At 31.5% G+C, this 26,923-nt stretch overlaps 1 long non-coding RNA gene across 2 annotated transcripts; it reads right to left on the bottom strand.

Moving 5' to 3' along the window:
• Positions 1 to 1,909: 1,909 nt before the first annotated feature.
• LOC136227666 (uncharacterized) lies at positions 1,910 to 5,372 on the bottom strand. Of its 2 annotated transcripts, XR_010688174.1 has the most exons (6): positions 5,192 to 5,372; positions 5,018 to 5,038; positions 4,843 to 4,922; positions 3,652 to 3,805; positions 2,508 to 2,591; positions 1,910 to 2,157 (listed from the first exon to the last, which is right to left on the bottom strand). It is a non-coding gene; the product is annotated as an uncharacterized lncRNA (long non-coding RNA). The 2 variants fall into 2 exon arrangements; XR_010688173.1 differs by lacking the exon at positions 5,018 to 5,038.
• Positions 5,373 to 26,923: the final 21,551 nt, after the last annotated feature.

Below are 26,923 nucleotides of genomic sequence, written 5' to 3'. Positions count from 1 at the left end.
CCAATTGATTTTTTTAAAGAGTTAATTACAAGTAGATGCGTAGTGGTTACATGGATTTGCAGATGAGTACCTGTGATATTTTTGTTTACAAACACAACAATGTGGTTGTAAAATTTTACATTTTTTTCCACTTTGCCAAATTTGGCCGATAACGACCTCAAAAAGAAAATTTTAAAGAATTAAAACTTTTTAGTATATCACATTTACCATATTAAAAAAATTTGAAATCATCATTTTTTTAGTTCTCTCTTTAAACATTAACTTTCTCTCTCATAAAAAACAATACCTAAATGACCTTAAACCTAAAAAGTTGAAGAATTAAAGTTGCTTAAAATAACATTTAACGCTTAAAAAAATTCATTTCGAGGTCGTTATGACCCAAATTTCTAACAAAGTGAACCAAATGTAAAATTTTACAAACCATAAGGTTGCAAATCGACGAAACTACAAAACATCTATATGTAAGTGACCCTTTTTAAAAATAGGTTGATGGTTAATTTAAGAGTTAAACTCATATTTAGTTTTAATGCATCCACAATTTTATCATTTTATGCATTGTTTGGTAACATTTTGCCCTTGAAATATTTCCATAAGTGACATTTAACCCGTTTTGCATGAAAAATTAATCGATTTATTAATTTCTTTACCAAATGACATAATTTTTGACACGTGATATATACAAGTGGCGGTTGATTTAATTTTTTCCACGATATATAGATTTAATAACATATCATATTTTCTCTTACCTTTTTTTTTCTTCCTTAAGCTTGATATTTCTCAGCATTGCAAATATTTTGCTCTTCAGAATGTTTTCTATTACTCATTTTTATGCATTGGTTTCCAAGAAAAATTTTATATTCAACTAATTCAGATGGTATTATTAAAAGTTACAAACCGAAAGTCATATCTTTTATTTTTCATTTCAATTTTTTAATCTCAAGAAATATATCTAATCTAAATTCAGAAAATAAATAAACATTATTTGTTATCTTTTAATAATAACAATAAGATGATTTGATAAATAAATAACAAACACATAAAGGATTAAGTCCATATATGCACGTATTGGGCCATTCAATAACAGTTTGAATGATTAACAAAGCCAACTCTGATAGCTCGTTGATTGTGAAAATTAAAGATTAATAACTTAATCTTCGAAACCGCATAAATTCAAAAGCTCTTAGTCCGAAAATAAATAAATAAAAGATGACTTATACTTAAAACCCTCAAAGGTAAGGGTTTAATAATGTTTTAGTCATCGGCCCTGTTTGGGAATTAGCTGTTAGCTATTAGCTGATTACATTAGCTGCTATGACTAGGTGATTTGACTAGCTGTTTGTGTAGACATGTTTGATAAAAATTAGCTGATTGATAATAGCGGTTTGTGCATTGGCGACCGAGGAATTGGTGTCCCAGCACTACGGGGATTTAATGATGGGAAAACCATCACTAAAAGTCTAGTTCCACTCATTAAAAGTTTTTAATGAGCGGAATTTTCCCCTTGAGAAAGCCCTTCTTACTAAAAGTATTAATGAGCGGAATGATTCCGCTCATTATTAACTTACAATGAGTGGACATTTACCCTTATTAAAAACTATATAATGATTCAAAATACACTCATTAGAAGCATTTATAGTGATTAAAAATACGCTCATTAGAAGTATTTATAATGATTAAAAATCGTCTAATTAAAAATATTTATAATGATTTGGATTGAAGGGAGCTACTCTAAATTAGATATATTCAAGTCTCAAACAAATTAAAATAACATCAAACTTTTAAATAAAAACACATAGATAACCAATTCCAAATGAAACCATATCATTAATAATAAGATATATCATAGATTGAAGGTATAATTTTTATACTTGAGCAAATAAGGTATAATCACATTCAAAGTATTGGGAACTCCTACGAAATGAAATCAGAATTTTATTATACTACCCATTAAATAGTCAAAGTAAAGAAATCTAGAAAGAATAGAGCTAAATACCAAAAACATTGTGCATATCTGCGAAAAGATGATGTCTATGGGTTCACCTATGGTTCTGATTGCAACTCCGAGTGGGCATCCAAGGTCGAAGAGGACGGAGACTCGGCTCTTCCATCAATAGGTTCGCCTATGGTTCTAATTACAAACGTTTTCACATAAAACACCTGATTGTAAAAGGTATTACGTTAGACGCCAGAACTATATATGAATTTGCTGCATTTAAATGTATCTACACAGTTGTCATATATAATTTTTCTTTTCGTTTATGTTTGGAAGCTTGGAATGTCTTACATATAGCTAAAGTTTTCTCAATCAGATATATGCCGATCAAGTTTCCCTGTGCAGCTGTAATTAACAATAGTAAACTACTTTAATGACCGAGCGATATATACTCTTTCCAATTACTAACCTTTTGAATAATATAAATAAATAGCAGAATAGAAGCATTGAATATCCACTAACACAATGAGAAGAAAGAATAGACAAAAAAAAAAAATTTAAGAGTCCAACTTACTAGGCCACAACCGAGGAGATGAATATCAGTATAATCACGAGTTCTTGTGTAATATTGCAAATCAATTTGAAAGGAATTTGTCCACTGCAGAAATTAGAAACAGAGTGTATAGTTATACAGTAAAATTTGCCATCAATTAACTTTCTCTTCCCAATTCAACTTAATTGTATTTTTTTGCTCTTATTTAGATGGATTACACAAACAAAAATGCATGGAGACACAAACTTATCACCAACTTAGAAAAGGCTTTTAAAGTTAATAAACTAGAGTACATCACCAAGGGAAATATTATATTCTATGATTTTTGAAGAGAAATTCACCACCTAAACAAGCAAAAAAGCATTTATTGAAAAAGCATTTTCGAATTTCAACATTAAATCTCAACTAGTGAACTCAACTTTAACTAGGAATTGAAATTGCCAAAAGCAGAATTGTAACATTAATCTCAACTAATAAACTATACTAGAACTAGGCTTGAAATAATAGTTCATCATATGCTCAACCTAATTGCATTAATCAACAAAATTTCTCAAATATTCCAATCAATCAATTCAATAACTCAAATTGCCAAATCAGAATTCTAACCTTAAATAACAATAATTCACACCAATCACTAAGTTCGAATATCCAATGGCAAACTAAATTAATTGAAGCGTAACGAATTGCAAAAAGATATTCACTGCTAGAATCTGCAGGACAGCCATTCTTACTGCTATTAACTTGTAAATCCTTCTTCAATTAAGTGGATACAGACACTGCACACTAGGCATTTAAGTATTAATTAGACACCTAATAATGATGATTGAATTTACAATAAAAACTTGGATTAAAGACTCAATTTCTCAGATGAAACTACCTTAGCTTGTGGAAATATTCCAAATGATGAAGAATGCCGTAGAAAGAAGAACATAACAAGTGATATACTAAAAAAATTTGTGCATCAAAAGTAAAACCTAAAATTTCAATAACACCAACTAACAGACTAAAAATAGAAAAACAAGTGTATCAAATATTTCTATTGGAAAAACAGAGAATCCAGTACTAAAAGAAGTTAAATTCAGCAGAAGATTATAATAATTTCATGTACATTATCTATATAATAATATTTGAAGCATTTAAGAGCTATAAAATGTAATCCAAGTACCTTAGCTTTAGACAACTTAGACCAAGAGAGAAAAAAGCGTGGACAAAGGTGCAGCAATCAAAGTTAGAGCTAAGGATCCAATAAAGAGACCAGGTGGGTTCGATAATCCAAGTGAGATCGGGCCCTCGTCTCTCACGAAATGCGCTCTCAAAATCTGCTAAAGAGAAATTTAGAAAATTATTCACAACTCGAATTCAAATATCCAAAAAGAATTAGAGAAAGTCAAACATTAACAGCAATTACGAAGAATAAACGAGAGGAAGAGTGAAGCAGAGCCGGGACTGTGAACTATTCTTTAGGAGGAACCACTTGACAGCTACATCTAATCAATTGAGTTCTCTATTATTTAAATGACACGTATACACCAGTTTCATGGAGAAAAACAGAGGATCGTCTATCTAAGGACAAAACTTGCCAATTCAAAATCGTTAATATGCCTTACACTTCTTCAAACAAGAACTAAAGTTACACATGGACTATTGAGCATGGTGTGCCTTCTGCTACGTACTTCGTATGTGTCTATGCTTTCAACTTTGATAAACATGAGGTTGCTTATGGTTAGAATACATATACTCATGAAACAGAAAAACTCTTGGAGGTCAAGGCCATCACCGGCCGTCATGTCTCCGTTTGCTTCAGTGCTTTCTCTGTCATACCCTTGTTTGTGTTTTTCTTTATTGAGAAAAGAAAGGCCAGGCTCAGTGAAAGCAAGTGAAATCAAGAGGAAAGGACTATGTGCACCCATTTGACACACTAGTATGGTTTGCTTCTCATTCATTTTACAGTGTCTATATTAGGAATTTTCTATGCCAAACTTAGTATTCAAGTATGAAATGGTACTATACTCTTCCTAGTTTTATTCAAATAATAATTCTTCTAATTAGTGAAATAAAAGGCAAGTTATAAGAGTGAAGAATAAAAGTGCTTAAAATTACTGTCTTTCTCCTCATATACAAATTAAAATAAATTTCACTATATCAATAGAAGTATATCCAATCAGGACAAAGGAATTGATATTAATTTGGGGGAAATTATTAATTCTTCTCAATTCTCATCATTGGAAAAGTTTAATTCATCATACAGAGTCATTACAAGACACAGACAAGATTGAAATTCAGTCCTAATGCCTATCTGTGCAATTGAAATTCATGAAAGCTTTTACAAAGTAAAACATATTTCAGAGAAACCCACCCATATAACGATGCTTCTCTTTGTACTGCACAAGAGGGTTCAAGTAATTAATTCAAAGCCCCAAAATTGAAAGATTGTATCTGTAAAATTGTTCAAACAAACATATTGTTAGCAAAAGTCTAACAAAGTCGAACAAAAAAAAAGGAAAGCAAGCATAGGAAAAACAGAACCACACAAATTAGGTTTTCCAATAGATCTGCAAATAAACACATAAGGAGATATGAATAACGACATTTACACAAATAAACAATGAAATAGCCTAACTTCTACTTAATTTGCAAACTAGAGAAACTCTGATTTTGAGGAAAAGAGTACCCAGGGCAACAATCTCAAACAAAATGGAGCTTACCGATTCTTGTTCCAGTCGATTGTGGGGTTTGTCAAATTGACCGAAATATGAAAATAGTGGTGGACGAGGATGGTTCCTAGAGCTAATCGGTATAAGAGAATGATTTCCAGAGCTAATGAAAGATAGAGGCGAGAGAGAGGGAGAGAGTCGGTAGTTTCGTGGAGCACAGAGGTGGACTGCAGTTAGGTTTTGTTTGGGTGGGAATGTATCCAGCTCAAAAAGTTAGCACCTATAATGAGCGTAACATTAGAAAATTGAGTAAAGTTAAGTGTTTTAAGACTAATAGTTACCAGTTTTTATTTCCACCCATTAAAAGTATAAAAAGTATGCTTTTAATGAGCGATTTTCTCCCCACTCATTATTTTTTCCTCACTATTGTTTGTTTTTCTTGTAGTGCAGAAATCAAACTGTCAATAATCATATATGCTTTCCTTTCTGTCTACTCAACTTCTAATCTACTTTCTTTCAGACTTCTAGTTGAAATTGCAATGACATACTAAATTGGAATAACAACATTAAAGACGGAATTTTACTTGTTGCTACATAGTAATGGTAACGGAACAAGAAATCAGACTTATATAGTTAGTTGTATACAAAGTTTTCTTAAGAGTGTAATATTTTTAAAATAATATCTAAAGTACATTTGATTTAACCATTCAGTACCAAATTAAAAATAACGCTCACCTACAAACCATTTAAACATTTTACATAGAGTACTAATTGAAAAAATGACATGAAGAAAAAGTTTAACAATCAACATCCAAACAGTCATTAAAACATTAACATCATTACCAAATGTCAACAAAATCAAGTCCAATTTAGTTTATAAAAGCAAGTTACTAATGAACCACAAAAACCTCTAAAATCTTCAATATTTACTTTCTGAGTATAACCTCAATAATGGTATTTTTAGAACATCTTCGCAACCTCATCATTCGTTTTTCTAATGCTTTGAGCTCAAAAGTGGTTACATGATCTTCAAATTCTAACACCATCTTCTCTAACACTTTTGCATTCTTGAGTAGAAATTCAACAAAGATTAACAAATCCTTATCTGGACAACCAGTGATCTTTATAGTCTTTAGATGTGATGACAAACAATAAAAGACATTCCTATTGAAATTCCAGTAGTTGTCTCCAAAATTGGTCAGCTGAAGGAAATTACAATATTCCTAGAGATAAAAGAGAAGAAAAGGTTAGGACAAGGTACTTAATATATGGAAAACTAGTGACATTTTCTATCGTTACATTTTCTTTATAAACATAAAATTGAGGAAACTCATAGAATGGTTAAACCATTTATTCCACAATGATTATTGAATTAAATTTGACATTTAGAAGGTTCAAAAAATTACCCGATTATAGTGTGATACATTAATAACTAATTTCTCAAGCACATGTGAACTACTAAGTACACATGCAATTCCAAATTTGGCATTCATCATAGTAGGATAATCCAAAATCAAGCTTTTGATGTTTAACACCGGTAAAAAGAGATATCTCATGTAAACTAAACTTGATAGAACCTGAAAGCATAATGTGGAAAAGAAAATTCAAAAAAAAAAATATATTGCAATAATTCATTTTAAAATTTAAAAATATTACACCTATTCATATAAAAAAAGGATGCAATGTTTTTTTATTCTTTATAAAAGTTAGCTTGATAAAGTATCTCCCAAGTTCTAGCTCTTTGATATGTTGAAGCTGATGAAGAATGTCTTTAATCCAAGTTTTAAGCTCCAGATCGTGAAACCCCGGATCATAAAAATCAATAGTAGCATAAAGTGAAGATGACAAATTCAGTAATTTAGCATTTCTAACTCGTCCCAAACTACAAAGAATAATCAGTTTTTCAAGCTTTGGACATGAAATTACAACATCAGAAAAGTGTCCTATAACCAATCTTTTCAAAGATTCAGAAGCAATAACCAGCCATGAAATCCCATCACAGTTGATTAAAGATTTGGAAACAATAATCAGCTTATCAGACTCAGAAAAACTTTCAATCAATTCTAAGGATTTGAGCAACGGACTACCAGAAAGAATATGTTCCATTGCTTGATCAGGCAACTTACAAGAAACCATAGCCAATTCTGTGAGGCATTCCCAATTTACCATTCCATTAGGCATAAAAGTACAATTTCTGGTTGTTAATTTAACAAGTGAAGCATTGTTGAAAAGGAATTCCCGCAATTCACTTAAAGTCGAGTGTATTTCTCTTCACCAGACTGAAAACCCAATTGGTACAATGGTCCCAGTCCACATGGAACACAAACCTCTAGCAGATTTAAAAAAAAACATTAGCCAAGTTGGTGAGCATACATCGAAGTCTAAAGTCACTAGAACACAATGTCTCACGCATTGTCAATTTTTGATACACTCACCATAAACCGATCAAATTCTGTACTGCAGATAGCCATTACCTGATCTAATTCTAAAGGTTACTTGTTCCTGCCTCTAAATAAAAGAAATAGCAATGCTTTTAATCTAATGGAATTTAATATAGCAAGCAATAGAAAAAAAAATCAAGTGACTAATGAATGCAATGACCAGAAACATGCTTAAAACCAATGAACATATCCGATAAATTAATTCCTTCCCTTAAGGAAACCATATTTAAAACCCGGCAGCAAATGAATAGTTCAGAATTTCGAAGACAAAACTATTTACTGTAATGAAATTTCATAAATATAAGAAGAGTATTAACATTTTAGTCACATCTGTTTCCAAAAAGACTTATAAAAGGTCTCCCGATGATGGCATTGTAGGTAAGTGGGATGTCCACCACTACCCACTCGGCAATGCACTCCACCTCGTTGCCGTTGCGGGCCAAGATTGTTGGGAGGGAAATGATCCCTTTGACCGGGACCTCGATCTCGGACAGCTCCACCAAAGGAAAGGTTCCCTCTCGTAGGGCACTGCTGATGCCCTTCATTAGTGCTGTCGAGGTGATCAGATTTACCGAGCTTCGACTTCAGGTAACTCTCCATTCATAATTGATAGACATCATCCTTCTTCTACCCGGACTATTTACTTTCTTTACCCTGTATTTATGCGACGAAAAACACTTGCTCTTCTGTGTTGCACCTCAGTTTCGAACTTGAAGGACTTGCCGAACTTTGAAGCATACTTGCTTGGTTTTTGTCCAACAGTGCATGAAAAGATCTCAGGAGCTGAAGAACATGACAAACTTAAGCTGATTTCGATATGCTTTCAAACATGTCTTCATCGGATCTGCTACAAGCCTTTGCTGCATATTCATTGGTTAAGTTAGACCTATGGACTGATAGTGATAGCAAAAAGAAAAACCGTAGACAATACCAAATGTCAGGGAGCCACGGTGTGGTGCTTACTTGTCTTCCCCGAAGTAAGCCAGGCAGGAGGATTAGATCACTCTATTTGGATATGCTGCCGAACTCATAGAGCTTGCCACAGTTAGAGAAGATAATAAGAGCAACTTCAGAATCACAAAGCACAGAAAGCTCATAAGCTTCTCCTGTCGTCTTGTTCACCTGGAGCACTGAATTAGGAGACACATGGAAAAAGGCAAAACTTAAGCGAATCTGTGGAAGATACTGAGTGAGTGAGCTTGGGTATGAAAGTCCAAGTTCATCTCACTAGGATGATAAATTGGAGCTTTCTCTTGATTCTTTCAAGCACAAATCTGTTTATTTAGAAACAGAATATCATGTTTTAATCTTCCCCATACTGTTGAAGAAGAAAGATGATTTTGTATAGGTTCATGACTATCAGATGGTCCTTCATAGACGAGATCGGATGCTGGTCGAATCTTGTTCCGAACAACGCCCTCAAAGCACCACAAACCACTGGTCGAGTATGTAACCCTAATCGGAATCAACAGCAGCGATGACATTTCCACCGATTGGGTATGTGACCCCAATCGCAATCGCAATAGCAATCCATATTGAGATAACAATGCCTTTACGACCTAACGGCGGAGAAGAGCCGCCCCTCAAAACCCCAAATTCATCTTATGCTTATGGGATTATCAGATCTTGAATTGGCAAGTTGGTAGGAGTATTATCAGATAAGAACAGTCACACGTCAGCTTCATCTGTCAATTTTATAAATTTTTTGTTTTCTTTTTAATTTCTTTTATTTATGGGATAAACTACTAAAACAGACTTAAGTTTTTTTTTTTTTGACAATTATCAATTTAAACTCCATATACAAAATAAAACCAATATTTGTTTAACGGACACATCATTCGTACTACTCTATTAATTTCTTTCAATCATACGTAGATAGAGAAATTAGAACTTAACATAATAATATGAACTACGTGTCACATTTTGTTATCGAGATCTAAATTAATACTTTTTTTCACTGTTCGAAACGAAGTCCACCTGGACCGCGCTCGAAATCGAGAATCCGCCACGATTTTTTGTAATTAGTCCCTTTAAGCGTTTTATTGATTCTTAGGCGATTTTCAGTCGCTTGGGCTCCGCCTAGGCCGCCTCAGAACCGTCAAGACCGCCTAGGTACTGCCTAAATGACAATGAACAAAAACATTTTTCTCACAAAAAAAACAAAAACATTTTTAATTGTGAATTTTTTTTTCTTTATTATAATTCACATTTAAGTTGTTTTAGGGATATTGTTGTTGAAATGTTGACGTTTGCATAATTTTAAAGATATATGTTACAAATATAATGTTTTTTATATTATTATTTTTAGATAGAATAATACATATTTTAATTGTATTTATATAATAATTTATTGATTAATAAATAAAAAATATAAAAATACAAATCCAATTAATCCCCGATTAATCTTCAAGGCCCCTGTCTGTCCGACTAACGACTAGCGTTTTTTACGACTTTGCCTTTTTTAAACGTTAAGTCTATATTAGTGCTATTTTATACGTAGAACCTAAATTGATACCTCAAAACCTTACGTCAAAATGCATTTAAAACTCTTCCTGTAAATTTTCTTTCACTATTATATATATAATAATATAGACTGTTAGTAGTTTAAAACATGGATAAAGACTAAATTTAACACTATGTTTTAAGAGATGTGCAGATTTAGCCTTATGTATGAAGTTGTACAAATTTAACCATAATATTTCCAACTAAGATTAATTTTAGCATTGTGATATCAAAGATTTCAAAAAGACTGATTTGACTATTGTTTAACTATCACATTGGATCTTCCAAACATATTTATTGATAAATTGAAGCAATTTCTTAATTTTTTGTTTGTTTTGTTTGTAATTTTGTTAGTAAAACACTAAATATCTTAGACGATATTTGGAATGTCTAAAGTGACAGTTAACACTAGTCAAACCAGTTTTTTCTAGAGCTAATTACAAATCTAACCCAACTAAATGGGTCCATTTATATATATAATTCACTTTGCTTCTATCTCACCAAATTATACACTTTCATCCACTTTGGACAAAAATACCCTTATTTCAATTCACCTTCTTCCACAGACTCTCAACGTCTTCTTCGACATCCCAAACTGACGAAAAGATGGTAGTTTATAAAGAGAATAGATTATATTTGTTCAATCTTTGAAGAATTAGTGTCTGCGGAAGAGGATGAGGATGGAAATCTCAAAAAATGAGAAAGAAAAAAGAAATCTAACAATTGAACTGCTGCGATATCGCAATTGTGACCAATTCGTCACAAATACAACAAGAGTTGTCGCATTTGTGATGAAAAACGACAAATTTCGTCACAAATGCGATAAGAGTTGTCGCAGTTGTGACGAAATGCGACAAATTTAATCACAAATACGACAACAATGGAGGAAAATGGTGGAAAATAGAGAAAATTGAAACGATACCATACAGATGAAGAAAAGGGCAAGACCAACGATAAAAACATGCATATAAGCTAAAAACATATCATTTCTATGGGATATTGACCATAATACTTCAATAATCTAAAAAATCGCTAACGATTGGTATCAGAAATTGGTGGAGCAGGAGGAGGAGAAGAATCGATTGAATAGAACTAAGAGTAATTTTGTCCAAAGTGGATGAAAGTGTATAATTTGGTGAAATGGAAGCAAAGTGAGTTAGATATGTAAATGGACCCTTTTAGTTGGGCTAGATTTATAATTAGCCATTTTTTCTAATGTTCAATAACCTAAAGCTAAAATTAATCTTACTTGGAAATATTATAGTTTAATTTGCATCATTTCATACGTTAGGACTATATTTTAATATGCACTTCGCTTAAAACGTAAGAGGGTTAAATTTGGATGTTATCCCTTTTAAATATTATGTTAGTTTAATTTTTTATTACTATTCATTTACGGAGTGTTTGTTAGAAGGGATATAGGAGGTGGGATAGGGATAAAAAAAATACGAGATAAATTATCCCGTGTTTATTTGGGAGATAGAAAAGTGAGACGGATGGGGGATAAGCTTCTTATCCCTCAAATCCTATACCCACGAGGGAGGTGGTATAAGGAGGTAGGATAAGCTCCTGCGATTTTAATAGGATGGAAAAGTCCATCTTATCCCTCAAATTAATGTTATGTAGTTTAAATAGGGTTAAAATAGTAAAATGTATTATTTTATCCCTATCCCTATCCCACGTACCAAACATTGAATAATAATTCTTGACTATCATATTTTTATCACTATCCCAACCATTTATCCTTATCCCTATGCCAACCTTTATCCCTATTCCTATCCCAATAGAATACCAAACGTCCCGTTAGTGATCATTTTTGGATTAATGGAAGACTTGAATTTTCACATTAGTGTAATAACTTTCTCACATAAGAATGTTATATGGAAGAAGCTATTGCACAAAATTGGTCGTGAGAAAATCAGAACATACCAGAAACAATATACATAACTCTAGGGAAACAACATGAACCATTAATCGAATGTTTTCTTATACATTGTAGAATAAAGAGGACAATTTGAAACTCAACAGATGATGAAATTTGGACAGAAAAAAATGGTGGAAAAAGGGAAAATTGGAAAGGAAGATGGCAGCAGTTTTTTATTTTTTCACTTTTAATGGTTTAATCTTTCAATCAAATATTAACACTAAATGAGATGAAAATATGTAAATAACTCTCAGTTTATTTGCTACTTTCTCTCTAATTTCAGTTTATGCAACTTTCTTTTTCTTTTTTGTTTTTTGATATAGAAACAAATACAAGATTTTTTTACTTGTTTTCCACAACTTTGTAGCCATAAGTTTTAGGGGTTAGTTACATAAACATCAAGAAAACCTTGATTTATTACAAATAGCCCATACTTATCAAAAATACTACAACTATGTCATATTATTTTAAACTTGTACCACTTTTACCAAACACCACCAACCGTATCTCTCAATAAAAATGGATATTATTATTTTATAACAATAAAAGAAAACAAAACCACATGTAATTTGAAAAAGAAAAAACTGAAATCACCCTCCATATCAGTTTCTTCTCTATCTTTTTCCTATGTGCCAATTCATAAATCTGTTCATAAAAAGTAACTGAATTTAGTGATTACACATGAATCAAACTGCAAGTAACTAATCCCTTTTCCATTCTTATTTTTTCTGTTGATTTCTGACTTCAAATAATCCTTTTAAAGCTGTAATGAATTTTGAAATTTCATTTTGAATTCTGATATAATCATTTTCTGTTTTTTAAATTGTTTGAATTCCTTTATTTATTAATTTGAATTAGTTGTTATGTTGATTACAGATTCTAAATTATGATGCATTGAAAAAAAAATTGAATTAAAGTTAGAAACTAAATACAGACAAGAACTAGTTTATGAATAAAAGCAGTAAAGATGCAATTATCAGTGATCTGCTCCTTCATACCAGCCTTTTACATAACCTCTGCTCATTTGATGATTTGATGTACACACATTTAGTTTTCAAAGTACATACATTTTGACAAACTAAAAACAGAGAACCATAAAAACGGAGAACAAAGAAAAAGAAATTGAAAAACAGAGGACCAATAAGAAAATAGAAAAACCCTGGACAAAGAACGAAAAAGAGGGATGTGGATATTGGCTATGAGAAATAGAGGGTGAATTATGAATTATTAGTAACTTTAACTAATAATAAAATAATAATTTAATATGTAATAACTGTAATTTTGACAAAACTAAAATTACGTTTCAACGTGATGATAAAACACTAAAGTAGAGGATATATAACTGTAAAAAAGAATTGATAGTTGCTTTTCTCTGTAATTTCCTCTAAGTTTTATTAGGAGCAGTTTTTCCTTTTAGAAATCTATTTTTATCCATTTAATTGCTCTTTAACATATTTGTAGACGGAGATTTTATATAGAGACTAAACAATTTAATGGAATCAAAATTAAGGGATCATATAACTATTTTAAAAAAGTTTGGGACTAATTAGTATATTATGTAAAACCATAAGGATTAAATAATTAGTGTATTGTGTAAAATGACACTGACATAATACATGCACATCTCTCTCTCCGCAGTTAAATCAACCCGTCATTGATCCGCCGTCTCACTCACAATAAAAATTAGATTTTTTTTTATCATTTTTATTTTTATTTACTAATTGTTAGGAACCGAAATAAAACATTAACCGACCGAAATAATTGGTTAACCGATTAGTGGTTAACCCAATTTAGTGGACTAGTGTATGATTAATGTTTTTAAAAAACCGATTAAATGATTAACCGATCGAATTAACCTTAATGGACTGGTTAACCGACCACGTGCACCCATATCTCAAACCTCTAATTTTACCAAAAACAAAAACGTACCAAAATAAGCCTATTGTTTTTGGGAAATATCAATTTAGGCTGTACATACAAAATAGCATAATATAAGCTTAACATTTAAAAAATATACCAATTTAGGTATCGGTAGCGGAATCAAAACTTAACGGAGTAATAGAAATTACGTGTCCAATCGGTTACCGAAGCCTAAATTGATACTCTTTTCTAAACGTTAAACCTATATTGATGCTATTTTGTACCTAATTCTAAATTTATACTTCCCAAAAACTATAGAACGCCTTATTTAAAAAAAAAAAAACTTCGAGTTAATGGTTCCAATTCAATTGATTGAAAATTTATCTATTTGATCAAAATTTAAAGATATCTCGAAATTAAAAGAAGAAACAACATTCTTCCAAAAAAAACAAACAACATAGAAATAACAATACAATTAAGGCCTAATGGGTAATTATTAGGAATTACCCAAAGCTCGAAGAGACACAATTAATTTCAAATTTGAGGGGGATTCAAAGAGACAGATACATTATATTATGTTATATATATTCCATCTTCTTCCACAGCATATTAGGTTTAGTTATACCTTTGGAGTCAGAAAATGGGAAGTAGAACTGTGAAGGTGGAGGACGAGAATCAAGACAGAATCAGTGATTTGCCAGATTGTCTCATTCACCACGTCCTCTCCTTTTTGCCGTCAACAAAACAAGCTATTCAAACTGGAATTCTATCAAAACGTTGGCAGAATCAATGGACTAAAATTCCACCTCTATCATCCTTGTAGCTATGACAAAGATCCTAGGATTACTGCTAAAATCAGTTTTGCAACAAGAAAATATGTGGAGGATTTATGCTTGATTTTATTATTCTGAGTATACAAGTTGTCGGAATTCCTTCTCAACAATGCTTCACTTGTTAAATTAACAACCAGAAATTGTACTTTTATGCCTAATGGAATGGTAAATTGGGAAGCCTCACAGAATTGGCTATGGTTTCTTGTAAGTTGCCTGATCAAGCAATGGAACATATTCTTTCTGGCAGTCCGTTGCTCAAATGGTTACAATTGATTGACAGTCTTTCTGAGTTTGATAAGCTGATTATTGTTTCTAAATCTTTGAAAAGATTTTGCTGCCGTCGTTGTTGTTTTGTTTCTGATTTTGAAATTTCATGTCCAAACTTTAAGGAATTATCTTTGAATCTTAATATTGTGACTACATGTGATTCAAAGCTAGTAACTCAAGTTATTGAAAATGTTCTATCTGGCAGTTTGTTACTCTAATCATTTGAATTAATTAACAGTGTTGGGATTTCACGGATGGTTATTGCTTCTGAATCTTTGAAAAGATTGGCTATAGGACACTTTTCTGATGTAATTTCATGTCCAAAGCTTGAAAACCTGAGTATTCTTACTAGTTTCGGACGAGTTAGAGCTACTAAATTAATGAATCTGCCATCTTTACTTTGTGCTACTCTTGATTTTTAAATTAATAAATCAAAGTTCACATATGCTTGAGAAATTAGTAATTAATGTGCCACACTATAATGTCAAATTTAATTCAATAATTATTTTAAATTTTTCTCATGATTGAATTATTTCATGATTTTTCTCAATTTTATGTTTATGAATAAAATTTTCCATATATTAAGTACCTGATCCTAACAATTTTTTTCTAATCTCTAGGAATATTATAAATATTACCTCAAGCTGAATGATTATGGTGAAGATTACTGGAATTTAAATGATACTGTCTTTGATGGTTTGTTATTGCATCTAAAAATCATTAAGATCATTGGCCGTCCGGATAAGGTTGTATTATGCTTTGCTAAATTTCTACTCAAGAATGCAAGGATGCTGGAAAAGATGTTGGTCAAATTGGAATATAGTCGTTCATCTCCAAGTATTCGAACAAAGATTGATGAGCTTGCCAAGATGTTCTAAAAATGTAGTTATTGAGCTGTTGCTCCCCAACCAAATAAGAAAGATTTTGTAGTTTTTTTTTGTGTTTCTAAAATTCATAAAAAGAACAAATGTGTAGCTTGTAAAATTAAAAAACAAACTAAATTCAATGAAACATATCCTTCTCAACATCATTCTACTGCCAAACTGATCATTTGATTCCAGACTTCCAGTCACAATAAAAGAAACAACTTTAATGTCTAATATATCATTTCGAATAAAAGAAACCACTTTGCAAATAGTGTAATATTTCCTCATTATTCTCTATTGCAAGTACTAAGTTCCTACTTCCTCTATTTTCAGGGTTTTCTCCTTTGACCGAAGTGACATGTGGCAGCCACTAGTCAGTTATTTTTATGAAAAAAAATTAAATTTTGTGTTTTTTTCATAAAAATAACCGATAGGTGGTGCATACATGGATGCCTTGTGTCGTTACAATCATAGATTTGAGTTGACTTATGCTTATTTGTCACCAATGCCATCATTCTGATGTCTTTTAACCATTGAAACCATGAGAGTGACCTATTTGAGACAAACTCAAAAGTTAGACAATAGTGCATTTAAACCCTACAACCACCCTTAAACTTTATTCTCTAATACCTTAAATTGATTCTATAGGGACCGTTAAAACCGCCCCTTTCTTGTTTTATTTATTTATATTATATTCTCTATAGTACAATTAGATACCTAGTAACAATTTGATTGTTATACCGCAAATCTAAATTCAAAAATCATTTCAAAAAGGGAATACAGTATCAAAATATTCAAAGTTTCTAAAATTCATAAAAAGAACAAATGTGTAGCTTGTAAAATTAAAGAACAAACTAAATTCAATGAAACATATCCTTTTCAACATCATTCTAGTGCCAAACTGATCATTTGATTCCAGACTTCCAGACACAATAAAAGAAACAATTTTAATGTCTAATGTATCATTCCGAATAAAAGAAACCACTTTGCAAATAGTGTAACATTTCCTCATCATTCTCTATTGCAAATACTAAGTTCCTACTTCCTCTATTTTCACTGTTTTCTCCTTTTTGGCATTCAGTTCGTGAAACAGCATAATTTTCATCTTAAGTCAGAATATCAAGCACCATGTTCAAATATCCAAAAGAAAAAGTTTATTTAATCATATGAGTCATTGTGCTATGTATGATATCCATCAAACCCAGTAGCATGTAACAGAGCTGATTAAGTATTGACAAGCTTAATTGATGTAAGAGAAAAAAAATTGTGAGATTCCGGATTATGAGAATACGAGGTTATTACTATGGTCAAGTTTACCAACTAATGCCTTTACATGTAGGTTAGAAGACTCAAATGACCACAACATGCAAGACTTGTAAAAGTTACCGATGTCAACATCACAACAAGTTATATAAATGTAAAAAGAACATTACAAATTCCACATTAAAAGCCAACAAATTCGTATTAAATTAATTATGGACATACCTATTTCAACTAAAATAGGGATCATGGTTTGAATTTGATGATTTATGTACTGACACTTGATAAAATGAAGTCATATTATCTCTAATGCTAGCATCACAAACCTATGAAAAGAAAGATAAAATAAATAAATAATAATAATAATAATAGAACACATATCATTATCATATGGGATACACATATCACTAACTAATAATCAGTTTCTTGAGTATTAGGCATCCCTTGTCTAGGAAATTTTTGAGATAGAAAAGCATCCACGTCAGTCAATTTGTGGGAGACTATCTCATATCTAGCAACCAAATCTTCATATTTTTCACATACTACAATATGTCTATCAGCCAAATCGTCATATTTATTACATACTTCCTCATGCCTAGTGGATAAATCACTAAGCTTATACGTGATGTCATTTGACTTCACTTTAAGTGATTCGACATTATGTAATTGACTTGATGAATTCCATCTTGATCTGACATCATAAGACGTAGATCCAAAATAACTTTTTGGAGTTGGCCTCAATCCTAAACCCCTAAATAGCAATTATGTTCCTTGCTAAAAACATATTCAGATACCTGCTCATTTATTTCACTTATAGATGCACTCAGATACCTCTTACAATAGTTACTGAGTATACAGAGTACCTTCCTCTATTCTTCTACTCAATACTATTTCTACCACTGAGTGATATAACCGAGCAACTCAGTATCTCCTTCTATTCTCCAGAATTGATAAAGTTTTTGTTCTAAATACAAAGAACACTTTAGATGCTTAACAATCTAGACTTTTACACAAGATATGAATAAGTGTAAGATTTCTCTTTGTTTTGCTTTTGAGACAGAAACTTCAAGTAGCTCAGCGTTTCGACTTGGTTGAAGATCTGCATCGAATGAAGTATTTGAGAGGCCTATTTATAGTGACATTTGAGGCTCCAGGTATTTCGAATTTCGAAATAACCGTTGGAGGGAAACGGCTTGCTGTCGCTTTCATTTGGTCAGTGCTCAGTGTCTTCGACCAATAAAAATATTGCATCTTCTGTTTGATTCAGTTGCCAGGTACTTCTGGTCGGTAGACGTCAGATTGTCCCTCTACTTATGGCAAATTCTTCCAGATAGCTTCCTATGTCTTCTGAAACTCTTCCAAAGTGGAACAACTTTGTCTCGAAGTTACTCAGGTCAACGGCTGACCTGTCTTCTATCCGTTCGACTCAGCAGCTTCTGCATGAAGCAATTGAGAATGCCTTCTCGATTCTTCTTGTTGATGGGCCACGTTTCTTCCTGTTGGGCCGCATGGCTTGAATCTGTTGACTTGGGTTTTGACCTTCTTTTGTGGGCTTTTGAACCTTGATCTTTTAATTTCTTTAAGCTCTTATAGATTTTAATTACTCAACATTGAACAAACAAATTAGTATTAAATAAATCAAAACATTTAAATTTAATGTGTTGGAATATTTTATCATGAGAATTTAGATCTAATTTAAATAATTTTGTCAAATCAAAATTATTGTTGCAAGGTGTTTCAACAGGTTGAATGGGGAAAAGAGGTGCCAGAATTTTGTCACCCTCTTAATTATTGTTTATGTCCTTCTTTGCCATCTTGCCATGTAACCCTATTTCTTAAATGCCACTTAGCCGCTTGTCCCCTCCTTACCCTTATCCTTTATTTGTGTTTGTTAAACCTCGTTATTTGTAAAGATGAACAACTTTTTATGAAATCAAAATATTTAATCCTCCAATGGAGCAAGATTTTACCTTTCTTCGGATTAACTCCTTGAAATATAGCTTGAGAAGAAATTCTTTCGTTGATTTACGATTAAAATCAACAAGTTCATGATTAATTTGTATCAATCATAGCATTATAATCTTAAGTAAAATATATTAAAAGATACAAGTTGGTGAAACACCAATGTATAGGGCGGATCCTGTGCCTAGGCCAGGAGTTCCATGGCCTACGGTCCAAAGCTGGAGGGAGTCCCAAATTTTTTAATATGTGTGTATTTATATATGAGTAAAAAATAATTAAAGTTATAACTTGCTCAACTCCAAAACTTGTATTATCTCATATTACAACCGCATACCTCTGATTGACATGTGGAATATATTTTATGTATATAAGTTATTTTTTTGCAATCGAGTGATCAATTGATTACCTTTTACATAAGTTCAAGAGACTAACTGAACATTTTATGCAAGTTCAGTGGGATATCGAGACACTTTGAAAATTGAGGAACCAATCAAACTTTTTGTACAAGTTCAAGGGACAAATGATGTATTAAGCCTAGATTTAATAACATATCGTATTTTCTCTTGCCATTCTTTTTCTTCCAGCATTGCAAATATTTTGCTCAGTATGTTTTTCTATTACTCCTTTTTATGTGTTGGTTTTCAAGATAAATTTTATATTCAATTAATTCAGATGGTATTATTAAAAGTTACAAACCGAAAGTCATTTTTAAGAATCTTTTATTTTTCATCTCAATTTTTCAATCTCTAGACATATATATAATCTAATCTACTTTGAGCTCATATATGCTTTCCTTTCTGTATACTCAACTTCAAATCTACTTTCTTTTAGACTCATAGATGAAATTGCAATGACATACTCAAAACAACCCCTCACAGTTAGTGGAGAACTAGAGCCAGATATTTGAGTGTCAACGAGCAAAAATTTAGTAAGAAGCCCAAATGGTATTTGGGATAAAAAATCAGGAATAACGACATTAGCGACGGAATTTTATTTGTAGCAGAAAATCCATATATAGTAATGGGAACAGAACAACAGAAAGTAGCATTTTACATTGAAAAAAATAATAACAGATATTTTACCTACTATTAGCAGACTGATATACAAGGATTTCTTAAGAGTTTAATATTTTTAAAATAATATTTAAAGTTTATTTGATTTAACCATTCAGTACCAAAATTAAAAATGAAAATGTTCACCTACAAAGCATTTAAACATTCTACCTAAGCAGCATAAAGTACTAATTCAAAAAATGACATGAATAAAAAGTATAATATTAATAACTCAATTCAAATAAAGCCCAAGAGTTTAACAATGCTAATTAAAATGATTAAACCATAAAACATAATCATCATCCAAATAGTCATTAAAACATAATCATCATCCAAATAGTCATTAAAACATTAACACCATTACCAAATGTCAACAAAATCAATTTCAATTTAGTTTATAAAAGCAAGTAACTAATGAACCACAAAACCTCTAAGATCTTCAATATCTATTTAGGGGGTAGCAACTCAATAATCACATTTTTAGAACATCTTGGCAACCTCATGAATCCTCGCTCAAATGCTGCCATCTTAGAAGTTGTTACATGATCTTTGAATTCCACCACCATCTTTTCCAACACTCTTGCATTCTTGAGTAGAAATTTTACAAAGGTTAAAACAACCTCCTCCGGACAGCCAATGATCATAATAGTCTTCAGATGCAATGATAAACAATCAAAGTCCATCTCATTGGAATTCCAATAGTTTTTTCCAAAATCAGTCTGCTTGAGGAAATTATAATATTTCTAGAGATAAAACAAAAAAAAAAATATTGTTAGGATAAGGTACTTATTTTATGGAAAACTAGTGAAATTAAAATGTTAAAACATTTTCTATTGTGTTCCTTTTGCTTTATAAACATAAAACTGAGAAAACTCATGAAATATCAACCATTTAATTCACAATAATTCTTGAATTAAATTTGACAACTAGAATTAAAAGGTTTAAAAAATTACCTGATCATAGTGCGGCACATTAATAACTAATTTCTCAAGCACATGTGAATTACGAAGTACACATGCAATTCCAAATTTAGGGTTGGTGGTATTAGAATAATACAAAATCAAGCATTTGATGTCTAACACCGGTAAAAACAGATCTCCCATGGAAACAAATTTTGAGAGAACCTGCAAACATAACATAGAAAAGAAAATTCACTAAAAAATATTAGACATTTTCTATTAAAGTCAGGATGAAATGTTTTTTTATTCTTTATAAGTTACCTTGATAAAGCATCTCCCAAGTGTTAGCTCTTTGATATGTTGAAGCTGTTGAAGAATGTCTTTAATCCAACTTTTTTGACTTTCTTGATCTGAAATATCATCCTCCTCCCACTCCCCCAGACCATAAAACTCGGGACCGTAAAAATCAATAGTAGCACAAAGTAAAGATGACAGATTCAGTAATTTAACAGTTCCAACTCGTCCCAAATCATTAAGAATAATCAGTTTTTCAAGATTTGGACATGAAATTTCCACATCAGTTAAGTGTCCTAAAGCCAATCTTTTCAAAGATTCGGAAGCAATAACCAGCCCTGAAATCCCATCACAGTTAAGATCAAATGATTCGAGTAACAAACTACAAGATACAACATTTTTAATCGCTTGAGTAACCAGCTTTGAATAACATATCGGCACAACATTAAGATTCAAAGATAATTCCTCGAGGTTTGGACATGAAATTTCAAAAGCTGAAATAAAACGGTCACTATAAACAAATCCCATAGCAGCATTATGATGGCAGAGAAATCTTTTCAAAGATTTGGAAACAATAATCAGCTTATCAAATTGAGAAAGACTGGCAATCAATTCTAACGATTTGAGCAACGGACTGCCAGAAAGAATATGTTCCATCGCTTGATCAGGCAACTTACAATCATACATACCCAATTCCGTGAGACATTCCCAATTTACCCTTCCATTAGGCATTAAAGTACAATTTTGGATTGTCAATTTAACAAGTGAAGCATTGTCGAAAAGGAATTCCGGCAACGTGTACACGTGCTGGCTTAAAGTCAAGCTTAAGTCCTCCACATGTTTTCTTGTTGCAAAACCGATTTTTGCAGTAATCCGAGGATCCTTGTCATCGCTACAAGGATGATCAAGGTGGAATTTTTTGATCTTGGAGCAGTCCTGGAGATTTAAGATATTGTCAATGATATTATGGGAGTTTTCACAAGATATACCTGTGTAATTGAATATCAGAACCGGAACACGAGTCCATTGGTTCTGCCACCGTTTTGATAGAATTCCAGTCTGAATAGCTTCTCTTGTTGACGGCAAAAAGGAGAGCATATGGTGAATGAGACAATCCGGCAAATCACTGATTCGGTCTTGTTGCTCCTCCTCCACCTTTACACTTTTGCTTCCCATTTCCTCACTCGGAAGATGTAAGTAAACCTAGGCTGCTGAGGACGTAGATGGAATATATATAAGGCCTAATACACAAATAACACCCTGAACTTGTCCAAATGTTGCAACTGTCCCCTCCAACTTTCAATTGTAACAACTTACCCCTCAAACTTGTCCAATTGTAAAACATAACTCCTCAAACTTGTTCAATTGTAAAACAGAACCCCAAATTGCTGATACGGACTGCAATTGAAGAAACACGTGAAATACAAAAGCTGCAAACACTCGTGGAATGTGATAATCAGATCTTTAGACCCAAAAAAATCAATATTTAAGTAACCAAATCCTCAATTCTTCAACTTATTCTTCAACTTATTCTTCTTCTTTTTGTTATTGCTATTCGTTTTTAGTGTTTTCTTGATTCAAAGTTTTGGGATATTATGTGGGTGAAAATGTGTTTATGTGGAGAAATAGCTCCATTGAAGATTTCATAGCGTGATACGAATTCGGGGAAATATTTTTACGGTTGCTTCAAGTACGGGGTAAAAAAAATCCCAATTTGGGGTTATGTTTTACAATTGGACAAGTTTGAGGGGTTATATTTTACAATGGGACAAGTTTGAGCGGTAAGTTGTTATAATTGAAAGTTGAGGGGGGCAGTTGCAACATTTGAACAAGTTCAGGGGGTTATTTGTGTATTAGGCCTATATATAATATAATATAGTGTAGGCGTCTCCTTGAATCCCCTGAAATATGGGTGCATGTGGTCGGTTAATCAGTCCATTAAGGTTAATTCGATCGGTTAATCATTTAATCAGTTTTTAGTCCATTAAATTCGGTTAACCACTAATCGGTTAACCAATTATTTTGGTCGGTTAAGCTTTTATTTTGGATACTAAAGATTAATAAATAAAAATAAAAATAATAAAAAAATTCTAATTTTTATTGTGAGTGAGACGACGGGTCAATGACGGGTTGATTTAACTGCGGAGAGGGACATGTGCATATATTATGTCCGTGTAATTTTACACAATACACTAATTATTTAACCCTTATGGTTTTACATAATACACTAATTAGTCCCAAACTTGTTAAACATAATTATATGATCTCTCAGTTTTGATTCTATTAAATTGTTTAGTCCCTATATAAAATCTCTGTCTACAAATATGTTAAAGAGCAATTAAACGGATAAAAATAGATTTCTAAAAGATAAAAATAGATTTCTAAATTGTTTAGTCCCTATATAAAACTTATAGCTACAAAGTTGTGGAAAACAAGTAAAAAAATCTTGTTTTTGTTTCTATATCAAAAAAGAAAAAAGAAAAAAAAAAGCCGCATAAACTGAAATTAAAGAGACAGTAGCAAATAAACTGAGAGTTATTTACATATTTTCATTTCATTTAGTGTTAATATTTGATTGAAAGACTAAACCACTAAAAGTTAAAAAATTTAGAGACCTTCTAATTAAATAGTGGACGGTTAATGGGTTATGGAAAAATATAGGGACTAAATAATTGTTTAACCATATAAATAAATGTATATTTTTATATTTTTAAATATTTAATTGATATTAAGTTTTTCGGTTAACCATAGTTTTTGGAATAAAGAAACCGTAACTTACTTGAAAGTTGAAGAACCAAAGTTGCTTAAAATATCATTCAACGCATGAAAATTTTCATTTGGAGGTCGTTATCGGCCAAATTCTAACAAAGTGAACCCAAATACCAAATTTTACAAACCACAATGTTATGTTTGCAAAATTTTGCAAACCACAGAGTTTCGTTTGAAAAAAAAATACAACAAGTATCCATCTACAAATTTCGGTAAAACTACATGACATCTATATGTAATTAACCTTTTTTTAAAATAGGTTGATGGTTAATTTAAGATTTAAGCTCATATTTAGCTCATGTGGTATCCAGAATTTGGTCATTTTGCGTATATGTATCGTTTGATAACATTTTTCCCTTCAAATATTTACATAAGTGACATTTAACCCGTTTTGGATGAAAATTTAATCGATTTCTTAATTTTTTTTACCAAATGACACATTTTTTGATAAATAATATATACATGTGGCAATTAATTTAATTTTTTCAGGATATGGATTTAATAACATATCCTATTTTCCCTTGCCATTCTTTTTCTTCCTTAAGCTTGATATTTCTCAGCATTGCAAATATTTTGCTCTTCAGTATGTTTTCTAGTACTTCTTTTTATACGTTGGTTTCCAAGATAAATTTTATATTCAATTAATTCAGATGGTATTATTAAAAGTTACAAACCGAAAGTCATTTTTAAGAATCTTTTATTTTCATTTTTCATTTTAATTTTTTAATCTCTAGACATACATGTAATCTAAATTTAGAAAATAAATAAACATTAATTATCTTTAATCTTTTAAAAATAATAATAAGACTGATCGACTCATAATTTTTAACTTTTGCACGTTTCTTTCAATAACAGTTTGAATGGTTAACTAACCCAAGAGTGATAGTTGTTTGTTTGTGAAAATTAAAGATCAATGACTTAATCTTTAAAACCATAAAAATTCAAAAGCACTTAGTCGAAAAATTATAAAAGATTGACTCAATACTTAAAACCCTCAAAGGTAAGGGTTTAATAATGTTTTAGTCATCTTCTTTCTCAACATAGCACTCATTCTCCTATAAATAGATGTAATCAGAAAAAAGTTCAATGTAGCAACCAAGCCAAGGAGTTAAATATGAATTCATCCTTGAGGACGATGGCAATAGTGGGGCCTTTGCCAAACATAACTCGCCGGAGTGCATTGGCGACGGAGGAATTGGTGTCCTGAAACTCAAACTTTCAATAATTATATATGCTTTCCTTTCTGTATACTCAAGTTCTAATCTACTTTCTTTGAGACTCCTAGATGAAATTGTAATGACATACTCAAAACAACCCCTCACAACTAGTGGAGAACTAGAGCAAGATATTTCAGTGCCAACTACCAAAAATTTAGTAGAAGGACAAAAAAATTTTGAGATTAAAAATCAGAAACGGAAATGTTTGTCGCCAAACATCAGATTTGTCACATATTACGGAAATAACAACACTAACGACGGAATTTTACTTGTAGCAACATATCCAAATATATAGTAATGGGAACAGAATTAGCAGACTGATCTACTACTACAAGAAATCAGACTCTTCTATAGTTAGTTGTATACAAGGATTTCTTAAGAGTTTAATATTTTTAAAATAATATTTAAAGTTTATTTGATTTAACCATTCAGTGCCAAATTAAAAATGAATGCTCACCTATAAACCATTTAAACATTCTACCTAAGCAGCATACACTACTAATTCAAAAAATGACATGAATAAAAAAGTATAATATTAATAACTCAGTTCAAATAAAGCCTAAAGAATTTAACAATACTAATTAAAATCAGTAAACCTTAAACTCAGTTGAAGAACTAAAGTTGCTTAAAATATGAATAATTCTTAAAATATGTCATTTTTGAAGTCGTCAAAGGTGATTTTTTGTAGTTTTGGAGTAAAACACTAAAGTTCGGTATGTGTAATTTACTTGAATTCACGCTATTAGCAATGGAGTTAGCATTTGTTTCAAATTCAACCTTTTGCGTATTCGAACTCATCCATAGAAGACTAGCGCGAAGAGCAAGAACTTCAACTAACTTGGGTTCAAGAGTCCGTTGTAGAACACTGCTAATGCAATATTGAAAATTTCCAAATTCGTCATGAACCACTTCCGTAATGCCATGGACATTCCCTTTAAGAAGATAGCGCCGTCAATATAATTCAATTGAGATCAAATCCTTTTCTTATTTACCCTTTCTATAACTTTCAATATTTATAGTATTTTACTGATTTTGGTGTAATTAAGTATATGATCATGTTATTTAAAAAAAATATATGATCAAATGGTAGAAAATAAATTGTTTAAAGTTTTGATGGATAAATACTGTGAAAATCCGAATTTTTTCAAATCAGAAAACAAATTGTCTTTACTACTATACGTAAATAAATACTGTTTACTAGCATTTTATGATACGATTTATATTTTGTAGTGTTTATTTTAATTTTCTAAATATTGGTTTAAAAAATCTAAATATATTTAATAACTATTTAAAAAACAATTATACTCAGTCAAGTCCTTTCGAAGTTCTGGTATTGGTTCCGCCACTGTTATCCCATATCAGGGCCATCCCTATGCCTAGGCCGGGAGTGTGCCAGCCTAGGGTCCAGGGCTGTACGGGCCAAAAAAAATTAGGTCTATAAATATGTGGAGAAATTTTTATATTCATATAATAATATATATCATCTAGGCTTTAAAGGGTCCAAATAATAGATATTAGGGGTGTACAAAAATTAACCAACCCATCAAATATAACCAATCCAACCCAACCCAATCCATATATTTTCAAGTTAATGGTTTAATCTATGGGTTGGATTGAAATCCAACCCATGTAAGGAA

The sequence above is a fragment of the Euphorbia lathyris genome, chromosome 4 (genome assembly GCF_963576675.1).
Source record: "Euphorbia lathyris chromosome 4, ddEupLath1.1, whole genome shotgun sequence".
Lineage (NCBI taxonomy): Eukaryota > Viridiplantae > Streptophyta > Magnoliopsida > Malpighiales > Euphorbiaceae > Euphorbia > Euphorbia lathyris.
Note: the sequence above shows the minus strand (reverse complement) of the source record. Positions and strands in the feature narration are given on the sequence as shown.